The sequence below is a fragment of the Canis lupus genome, chromosome 6, assembly GCF_048164855.1.
Source record: "Canis lupus baileyi chromosome 6, mCanLup2.hap1, whole genome shotgun sequence".
Taxonomy (NCBI): Eukaryota; Metazoa; Chordata; class Mammalia; order Carnivora; family Canidae; genus Canis; species Canis lupus.
In genome coordinates, this window is record NC_132843.1 from 59,758,928 (window position 1) to 59,770,045 (window position 11,118).

Genomic DNA, 11,118 nt, shown 5'->3' on the forward strand with positions numbered 1-11,118 from the left:
ATCTCCTGATTTCAAACTTAAATGAGGAAAGCAAGCGATTTAGGTAAAATTGCTGAATTATAGAATTGTCTTAAAAACAACTTTTTTTTATAATTTAGAAGTTTTTATTTTTTTATTTTTTTTAATATTTTATTTATTTATTCATGAGAGACACAGAGAGAGAGAGAGGCAGAGACACAGGCAGAGGGAGAAGCAGGCCCCATGCAGGGAGCCTGACATGGGACTGGATCCCGGGACTCCAGGATCACACCCTGGGCTAAAGGTGGCGCTAAACCTCTGAGCCACCAGGGCTGCCCCAAAAACAACTTTTTAAAAAGAAATGTTCTTTCACCTTCAAATACAAAAATCCACAGTAGAGTCCAAATTTTTTTAATCCTAGAAGGATTTTTAATTCCACCCATCATTTTAGACAGGAAAAGAGTCAGAAAGGTTAAATAACTTGCCCAAGGTCAAGTAGAAATTAGGTCTCTGATTCTCAGAGATCATTCCACAACATTATGCCATAAATATTAAGAATAGAGCCTGCCTAACATGACTTGTCATAACTAGAGAAGACACTCCTAATTACCATATTCTTGCTTCGTATGCAAACAGCACCTCCTTAGATTTATGCAAAGGATAGTTAAATACCAACTGCATTTGCCATCTTGTCTCACAATTTGTTTACTGTCTTTTATCTTGATAGTAATCTTTCAACTATATGAAATGAAGGATACATATAGATATCCATAAAAAGCAGAATGTAAATATAAGCCAAATGTGGAATGTCAGTAGTAAATGTTGTAAGAGATCAGGAGAGGGAGAGAAATGTAAGGTAATTTCAAGGCGGGGGGGGGGGGGGGAGGAATCAGTGCTAAAAGAGATAGATGAGAATATTCAAAATATGAGCTTTCTTACTTGAGAATACTTCTATTGTTCAGGCTATTATTGCCATATTGGGCCTTAAGTGACACAGGACTCATGACCCTGATCTGAAGGCAATCCTACAGTCTCATTTTCCCCAACTTAAAAAATACACATTTTGAAAATGTGCAAAAAGCATACATCCATATATTCATAAACCTGCGGTTTCCTTGGCTCAGACATCTTGGGTAAATTGGGGAAGTTATATAGACCTATCTGTATGTAACTAAACAACAGAATAAAAGGTGGAAAAATGCAATGACTATTATGTCAAATGCATACCTTTTGGATCTCCTAGGCACATTCTTTCAAATATCAGCAGCAGATTGGAGGTATTGGCTCTGACTTTGCTAAACCAAAATTCATGGAAGAAAACAAGTACAAATGTTTCTGCTTGAAAGAACTGTAAGCTCTGTCCCTTAAATTAAATTACTTATATACAGCAGACCAAAAATCTTATGTTTACCCACCACAAGACTGAGCCAAGTGATGGGAAAACATCTTGAACTCCCCAGGAGAGATTATGCAAAAAGGATTTTGAGCAGAGTTAGTATGTCACAACAGTTATGTGCATGGGCTCCAAAGCCACACCATCAAGCTGGGGTCCTGGCTTTGCCATTCTCTAGATCCATTGATGTCAGGGGAATCACTGAATCTCCCTTCCCTGGACCTCAGTTTCTGTATCTGTAAAATGAGGTTAGTAGTAAGTACCTCAGGGGTTGCTTTGAAGAGTACAGTTGAACTTTGAGGAACACAGAGGTTAGGGTGCCCACTCCTCAGCCCCCTGTGCAGTCGAAAGTCCACGTATGACTTTTGACCCCTCAAAAACTTAACTACTAATAGCCTACCACTGACCAGAAGCCTTACCAACAACAGTCAACTAACACATATTTTGTACGTTATATGTATTACTATACATATTCTTACAATAAAGTCAGCTAGAGAAAGAAAATGTTATTAAGAAAATCATAAAGAAAGTACATTTATAGCACTGACCTGTATTTATCCAAAAAAATCCACAGATAAGTGGATTTCAAACTCATGTTGTTCAAGGGTCAACTGCAATTGAATAATTATAGGTAAAGCACTTAGAAAAGTGCGGCAGTCTATGGTTTATAATAATATTTATTATTATTATTATTATTATTTAATTATTACTATTATTATTTATTCCATGCACTCTCCCCGCATGCCACTCTCCCTGTATCTCCGCTTGTTCACCAACTGAGAGATGCTCCCCTCTTTACAAATAAGAAAATGGAAGCTTAGAGAGAGTGAATAATGCACTCTGTGTCCCACAGCTAGCACTGATCAAACCAGACTGTTTCCACACCCTTCCAAGTCAGTATTCAAATTTATACAACATAGACCCACTCTTTTGTTTATTCATTCACTCATTCATTCATTGAGAGCTTACTGTGTGCCAGGCACCATACCTGATGTTGGGGATCTAGACATGAACTCAGCAGATCAGAAGGCAATTGCCTTCAGGGGCCTCTGGCTGGCTCAGTCGGTAGAGTGTGCAACTCGTTATCTTGGGGTCATGAGCTCGAGCCCCATGTTGGGTGTAGAGATTACTTAAAAACAAAATATTAAAAACAAAAAAACAGAGGTGCCTATTAGGTATCTGCCTTCAGCTCTGGTCATGATCCCAGGATTCTGGGATCAAGCCCCGCATGGGGCTCCCTGCTCACTGAGGAGTCTGTTTCTCCCTCTACTCCCCACTCGTGCTCTCCCTCACTCTCTCTCTCAAATAAGTAAATAAATAAAATCTTAAAACAAACAAACAATAAACAAAGAAGGGAACTGCCTTCATAAAGCCTGTATGCTTGTGAGGGAGACAGATAAGCAAACAAAAATAAATCTATCATGTAATATCAAAAGATGGTAAGTGCTATGAAGAAAATAAGAATGAGCAGAGGATGGAGTGTCAGGGTCAAAGTGGGAGGCTTATTTTAGATAGAAGAGGCAGGGGTACTTCCCTGAGAAGGTGAGATAAATCCAGTGAGGGGGAAAAGTGTGGAAGGCAGAGAGAACAGTAAGTGCAAATGTCTTGAGATAGCAATGAGGTTGGCCTAACAGAGGAGTGCGAAAGTTGGATGCTGGGGGGAGCTGATTTGGAGAGGAAAAGTGTGAAAGAGCCTCTCAAAGAGTAGAGAAGAGAATTAACTGGAGAAATAAGACAGCATTGCCCGGCAGCACTGTGAATCCACTTGAGCTGTGAGCTCATAAAATTAAGACCAGTAAGCCTGCTGTGCATTTTTCTCCAGCCACATTGGAGATTTGGTGCTTAGATGCAAACACGAGTAGGTGAGTAGTGTGTTAGCAGACCTGGGGGGCTGCCAAGTAAAGGCAGAGAGGGGAAAGAGGCAACGGAGTTGAGCTTACTCCATGGACTCAGACGGCTGAGGTGGAAGGCAAGGCCTGAGAGCCGCGATGCACAGTGACAGGGTATGGGGATGATGGCCTGGTGGACCTAGTGAGACCTAACAATGGCTGGAGTGGGGTTCCAGAGGGAGCGAGCTGCAAGTCAGAAGGCTGCGGCCAGAGAGGGTTGCCAGAAATCGACAAGTACTAGTACTAGTATTAGGACAAGTACACTCATGAGGAACACAGAGCATTACTGAAAGACTAGTTGGCAGAGGTGGTAAAAGGCATTGTTGATCACTTGTACCAGTGGTCTCAAACCTGGCCATGTCCTAGAATGACCTAGGGAGCTCCTAAAATACACACAGACCTCTGATCCTCTAATTCTTCCTCCACTGGTTGGGAGGTGGGGGTGGCAGTGCCTGAGGTTTTTTAAAAGTTTCCCAAATTATTTTAAAGGGCAGCCAGGGCTGGGGCTCACTGATTTGAGCAGGCCAACCATCACGAGTGAGGACAGAGGAGTGGTGACGAGCATGGACGTGAGGCAGCAGGGTCCAGGCTGCACTGGAGGAGTGACCTCACACTGCTGGCTGCCCCAACAAACGTGAGAGGCTTATGGAAAATGGATGGCCTGTCCTTCAGAGCTGGTGGGGAGGTTTCAGGGATGAACAATGGTCCAGGAGTGGCCACGAGGAGAAGCGACATCTGCCCTACCATCAGGCCCTGGGACTTTTGAGGGGTATGTCCACATCCTGAGGAGGGAGCCGGGTATCAATCTGAGCAGAATGGTGAGAGGGACATTCAGAGAAGAGGTTGAGAACATAGTGGGAGGGTGTGGGGGTCAGAGGGTGGGAGATAAAGCCAAATAAGGATCTGTACAGAGCCATGTGGGGAAGGAGGCCCAGGAGTGTTGGATTGAGGGAATCACAAGGGTAATCACAAGATATGATGGGATTGGTAGCAAGGCCTTGTAGGGGAAGATGGGTAATTGTCTTTAATTAAAGCCTCCCTTTTGTATTATATTTAGACTCTTAGGTAGTGTATTAGTTTCCTAAGGCTGCTGTAACAAATTATCCCAAACTTGATGGCTTAAAATAATAGGAATTTATTTTTTCATAGCTCTGAAGTCTGAAATCAAAGTATCATCAGGGCCATGCTCCCTCTGAAGACTCTAGGGGAGAATCTGTCCTTGCCTTTTCCTAGGTTCTGGTGTCCCCCATAAACTCCTGGCAGCCTTTGACTCATGGCTGCATCACCCCAATTTCTGTGCCTGTCTTCACATGGGCATCCTCTTCTGTGTCCAAGTCTCTCTCTGCTTATAAGAATAGCAATCATTGGGTTAGGGCCATTCTAATCCAGTGTGACTTCTTCTTAACTTGATTACATTTACAGAGACCCTATCTCCAAATAAGGTCATAGTCATGGGGGGCAGCCCGGGTGGCTCAGCAGTTAGCACTGCCTTCAGCCCAGGGTGTGATCCTGGAGATCCAGGATCAAGTCCCACATCAGGCTCCCTGCATGGAGCCTGCTTCTCCCTCTGCCTGTGTCTGTGCCTCTCTCTCTCTCTCTCTCTCTCTCTCTCTCTGTGTGTGTGTGTGTGTGTGTGTGTCTCATGAATAAATAAATAAATAATTTTTTTAAAGGATCATAGTCATGGGTACTGAGGGCTAGGATTTCAACACACCTTTTTGTTGGGGGTACACAACTGAACCACAACCATTCATGGAGGTGATGTGACAGCTGAGGCAGTATCCTTACCCAAAGAATACGTGCTCTTGGGGCTGCTATTAAAGCCACTGGCACCTGGGTGACTCAATTGGTTAAGTAGCCAACTCTTGATTTCTGCACAAGCCATGGTCTCAGGGTCATGAGATCGAGCCCTGCATCAGGCTCCACACTCAAGTGGGATGTCTGCTTCAAGATTCTCTCTCTCCCTCTGCCCCTCCCCCTGCTCACTCGCTCTCTCTACCAAATAAATAACTCTTTAAATGCACTGAGAGCCTGTCACCACAAAAGAGGGCAAGCTATAGGCCTGCTTTAGAGACCTCAGTTCCAGGGCAGAAAAAGGGAAGTCTCACCAGGCACACATGTAGCTTGGTGGGCTGTCCTCAACTCTGTCTGAGTGAGAAAACAAAGCTGATTCAGTGGAAACCCATCCTTATAGTGGATAAGCAATTCAAAAAACTTTGTGTTTATGGCAGGTCAGCAGTATCCTGAACAAATGAATAGCACACATTTGATGAGAAGCTAAAATTGACAAGATAATGAAAGCCTAAAAGATTTCCTACCATCTCACTATTAGCATCAGGCAGTGAAATTGGAGAGATAAAGACAAAGGAAATAACCTCTGGTATGCTACAGAACCCAAATTTAGTAAGATGGATGATGTATATCAATCAATGATCAAGGACTAAGTACCTATTATTGCAACATTGACACAAGAAAAATAAAACGTGTGGCACCATCCTGCAAAGAACCTATCCACCAGTTAAGGATGTGAAAACACTAGAGCCACATATTAAAGACAAGTTCCAGTTAACTGTTAAATTGTATGGCATAGACAGGCTCAGTAATACAGAAATCTCCAAATAGGAGAAATTAATGATTCCAGGGTTACTCAAATCGGGCTTTCTGGAGTTTGATAAGTATTTCCTTGGAATTTGTTTTGTGTACCCCAGGCACTGGGCTGGACCCAAAGTCTTCAATCCTCACTCTCTGAGGCAGTCAGCATCTCAGTTTTCCAGGGGAAGAAACCAAGGTCCTCACTAAAGCGACTTGCTCAAGGTCAGACAGCTTGTGTCAAGTTAGGGACTGAACCCAATCTTTTATCCTCAAGTCCATGGCTTTGTGTACAATGCATTGAAGGGTGAGTAGAGTTTGGATTGGCAAGGAAAAACAAGGAGAGTGTTTTATGTGTGGGAAATAGGATGAATATTTTATTATTACATTTGGCTAATTGGCTCCTGAGAGCCAGCCTGTATTCCCAGATGATGAGCTGCTGTCATTCCCCCAGCTCTTAAAATATCTGGGGCAGTGAGAAGAGGATCACAAGGCCTCCTTATGGTTATTTTTAACTTAAAAATAACCTTTAAAGAAAAGGAGAGGATAAAAATGAAAAAAAAAAAGTATCAGAAATTTTACAAGCTGAAGTCAAAAGGGAGCTGTTCAATGGGAACAGTTAGGTTATAGCCCCTGACTTCGAAGCTGCAGGGAGGCGTCCCTGGTGGGTCACGGTGGTTCCTGGCTCCATCAGCACTGAGAACGGTGGCCTGGAATCTACATCAGAAAGTAAACCCGAGACAGGAGCAAAGACTGAAGGCAGGAGATGTACAGGTGCTGGTGCTACTTCCCCAGACCTGCCTTCAAAAAAGACTTTGCCCTTGATTCTTTTTCAAAGAAGTAATGGAGAAAGAGATTCAATGCACCTCGTCCAGCTTCTACCACCAGCTTTTGCATATTTCAGGACAAAAGGAAAGCAATTATCCTCTGTAATGTGAAAGTGGCACCGATTGACATGTGACTGATGCTCTTATGAGAAATAAAAATATTCTGGGTATTGCTTTATGTTTTTTGAGACAAATGAGCCATAATATAAACCCCCTGCACAGCTTTCACATCAACTCAAAGACACAAGGAATGAAGAAACCCTAAGTGCCAACAAATATGTCTCCCAGGACTTCAAAGTGAGAGGTTCCTGCAAAGCATCCCACTGTGTCACGTGCCCAAAGCAGCATGTAAGAATACTGAGAAGGGTACTTTCCTACACTGGGTCCCAGGCGGGGAGGAAAGTGTCAGATAAAGGTCCTGAGACTAAGGAACTTATTTGCTAGTTGCATCTATGTATAAACCAAGACCCTGATCATAGCAAATGTTCACAAAATGCTGAACATCGTTGGAGGCTAAGACTAACAGATACCATGCAATGAGACAACGATGCAAATCCATGGGTCTCTAAGGCTACATTGTGTGCTATGGGAGTTTCTATGAGAACAAGATGAAAATGAGCTGGTTTCACAGAGGAAATGAGCCTTCAGTGGGGGTCCTGAATGGATATAACTTGCATGGAAAGGGAATGACGGGAGATTGGTGCAAAGAAATTCATTTCTTTGGGCGCTGTGTACGTGCACCAGACACACATGAGCAAAGCCCATCCTGGTCCCCACATTCACGGAGCTCATCATCTAACAATCCATCTCCTTAGAGGAGAGGACTGATAGATCATGACAAAGGCCGATGTTTATTTAGGGCCCATGATGTGCCAGGCTCTTGACTAAGTGCTTCACAAATATAACCTCATTTGACCTCACTGCAACTCAAGGATAGAGGGGTTACTATTACCATCATTTTGTGGACTGGAAGCTGAGCCCGCACAGCTAATTAGTGCTGAGGCCAAAATTCAAATCCAGAGCTGTCTTGGCTGTGGGCCTTTCTCCTTCCACTAGGACTTACAGGAAATGAGGTCAGGGGAGGTTGTATGGTGGAGTGCTTGGAAGCCAGGCAAAGTAGTTCATATTTGCCAAGAAGTTATTTGATGGGGCGCCTGGGTGGCTCAGATGCCTAAAGCGTCTGCCTTTGGCTCAGGTCACAATCCCGGGGTCCTGGGATCAAGCCCCACATCAGGCTCCCTGCCTAGCAGGGAGTCTGCTTCCCCCTCTCTCTCTGCTTCTGTCCCCTCCTTCTGCTGCTCCCCTTTGCTTGTGTGCTCTCTCTCTCTGTCTCTCTCTCTCAGATAAATAAAATCTTTTTTAAAAAAGAATGGTTATTTGTTATCAGTTCTCTCTTCCTGCTGTTCCTGGATCTCCTCTGCCAAAGTCAGATTCCCTAGGGATACACATGAGATCCAGAGGACCCTCCGGGCAAGACACACTCTCCCTCCAGCTCTCCATTGGCTTTCCGGCAGAGCCAACTGCAATGGCCGTCTTGAAAGGAAATTTTAGAATCGTTACTTTTCTCTCTCCCTTAAATTCTAAACCTATAGATGCTATTAAAAAAAAACAGTCCTCATGGTTTTTCTCACTCGGCACTGTACTCATCTTTTTTAGTTTTCCTAAGATCTGCAAGAACCCTCGAAGTCACCCAGAGACTGGAACACCCCAGGGTTTTTGTTTGTTCTCAATTCTTTTTTAAGATTTCATTGTTTAATCTCTACACCCAACATGGGGCTCAAACTCACAACCCCGAGACCAAGAGTCGCATACTCTACCAACTGAGCCAGGCAGGAACACCCCAGTTTTTAGGTGGCATCTTACTACCCAAAACATCCAAAGGAGAAAGATGCTTAAAGTTCTCCTTACCTATGATTTATCGTTACTTCTCCACCTTCAGAGAGGAAAAGGGGGTGAAAGAAGAGCAATCTGCCCACTGTCCCCTTCCCTCAAGGACGAGGGATTGTCCCTGCCCTCTGAGTTCTTCCTTTCTGAGCTGGGAAGCACTGCTCCCTAATGAGGCCCGATTCAGGAAGGACAAGGTGAAGGGCAACCCACCTAAAGGAAATGGAATTGGCAATGCAACAATAAAAGTGGAAATTCTCATGCCCATATGAATATGTTTACCAACTATAAAACACTTTCACAGACATCCCTTCAGCTGAATCTCTCACAATAGTTAGGCAGGTTTCAATGTTGATATTACCTTTTTTTTCTTTTTGCAGATTAGGAAACTGAGGTACAAAAAAAAAAAAAAAAAAAGAAGTGACTCCCTGGGGTCAGAGAGGTAAGACTTGCAGCCAGGCCAGCTGAGCTCCAATTCTATGCTCTATCCTCTCTGGCACATCCACTCAGGAATCTTGATCTGGACAAGGACGCTAGATGGGTACAGGAAAACTTCATGGCCATGCTCTATGGTGCCATCCTCCAAGATCAGGGAGATTTACCCAGTTGTTTGGTTTTTTTTTTTTAAGATTTCATTTATTTATTTGAGAGAGAGGGCAGGAGTAGAGGGAGAGGGAGAAGCAGGCTCCCCGCTGAGCAGAGAAACCAACTCAGGGTTCCATCCTGAGACCATGACCTGAGCTGGAAGGAAGATGCTTAACCAACTGAGCCACCCAGGTGCCGCCCAAATTGTTTTAATTTCATTTTATAATCTCCTATGAATCCATCTTCCAATACACATCTTTCTCTTATGTTTGATTTTGATCCTAGCAATCTTTAAGAGTAGTAAGTTCCATATGTGTACTATTCCTATGTAACAAAGTGCTATTTTTACTTTGCCCTAAAACTATTTCTTTAAAATGATAAAGTTGTCCCTAGCTCTGGGATTTAATAAGTTCATATTTTTATCCTATGATTTTCATTATTTTAAAATTTTCAATCATCTTCCCCTCTCAGCCTGTGTCTTTCCAGAATGAAGAGCCCTAATTCTTTTATCATCCCTCACAAAAGAACCCTTTCTACCCTCTGGATCAATTTAGGTGTCCTTCTCTAGACCTTGTCTGCTTCTGTATGTCTTTGAGGTACATCAGATCATCGGGCGTGCATCACTTTGTCCATTATTCTATATAAAAGAGCACAATGACTTCAGCTAAAATAGAGTGTAGAAATATTTGAGAGATGCTTTTAAAAAAATCAAACCATTCCTTTGCTCCCTGTCAGCCCAACAAATGCTGAAAAAAGATACATTTTGCTTCAATTCTGAAATGAATTTGAACACACAGGTACTAGACAACCTCCCAATCTGTTAGGAGAACGACAATTCAGAAAGTGCTTTCACATATATGATCTTATTTGACCATCACATGAACCATGCAAGGTAGAAAAAACATATCATGATCTTCATTTTTGACATGATAAGATTGTAAAGATGAGTCTAGCACAAAGTCAAACCGCTGGAATCAGAGCCTGAGTCACTGGTCCTCCGTTGAGAGAATGATGCTTTATCCACTGTGCAAGACAGCCTTCCTGATAACCTCTTGTGATTTATGTTAAATCACCAAACTATCCCTCTCAAACTAACTCTCTTTCAGTGGTCCACCATGCAGTCACGAAATACTCTACAGTCCTACTGAGAGGAAGGATGCTTGCAGTTGGTCTGGACCCTCTTCCCTTCTCTCTCCATGCTGCCTCTACAATCTCATCACAGGCACCAATAGTACCTCCACCCAAATGACACCCAAATTTGTATCTGAGAGGCCACACCTTTCTTCCGAACACTGAGCAGCTACATAAAATTGCATAGTTGACATCTGGATGTCTCAGTATGTACAAAACCTCATCTTCTGACCTTATCACATCCTCTGCCGCTGCCAAAACCCAATTCTCTTCTGATGTTTTTCCTCTCAAATACCTATCTGGGAAGCTAGGAATCATCTTGACATTTCCTCCCTCTGTCCTCCACCAATCCTGTCTATATCCAATCTAATACCAAGTTCTTCCACTTTTACCTTCTGCAGAGCTCTCTATCCTTCCATTTCTTTCCTTCCCCTTATCAGCACCTTAGTCCCAGATAGCCTCCTCTTCCATTTGGACTTTTATGGATTCTTAGCTGGTCTGTTCCTCTCCAATACTCTCTCCCCACCATAGCCAGGAGGATTCTTCCAAAATGCTGTGTTGGTCATGCCACTCCTACCCCACCCGTGCTTAGAGCACTTCATGGCATCACATTTTTTTAAGGTCAGGGCACAAACCCATAACTGGCTCACAGGTCTCTGCCCTATCTGGGCCTGCCGGCAGCCTCATCTCATAACACCTGCTTCCTTTTCTCCCATTCCAGCCCCACTCCCCTTCTGTCTGCCCCTCTCACTCACAGGCTTTCATTTGCCACATGGCTGGCCCTACAAGATTCTTCCCTGCCTACTTAAATTCCTAGAATTAAATGTTCTAGAAGCCTCCATCTTCAGACAGTCTCAAGGGT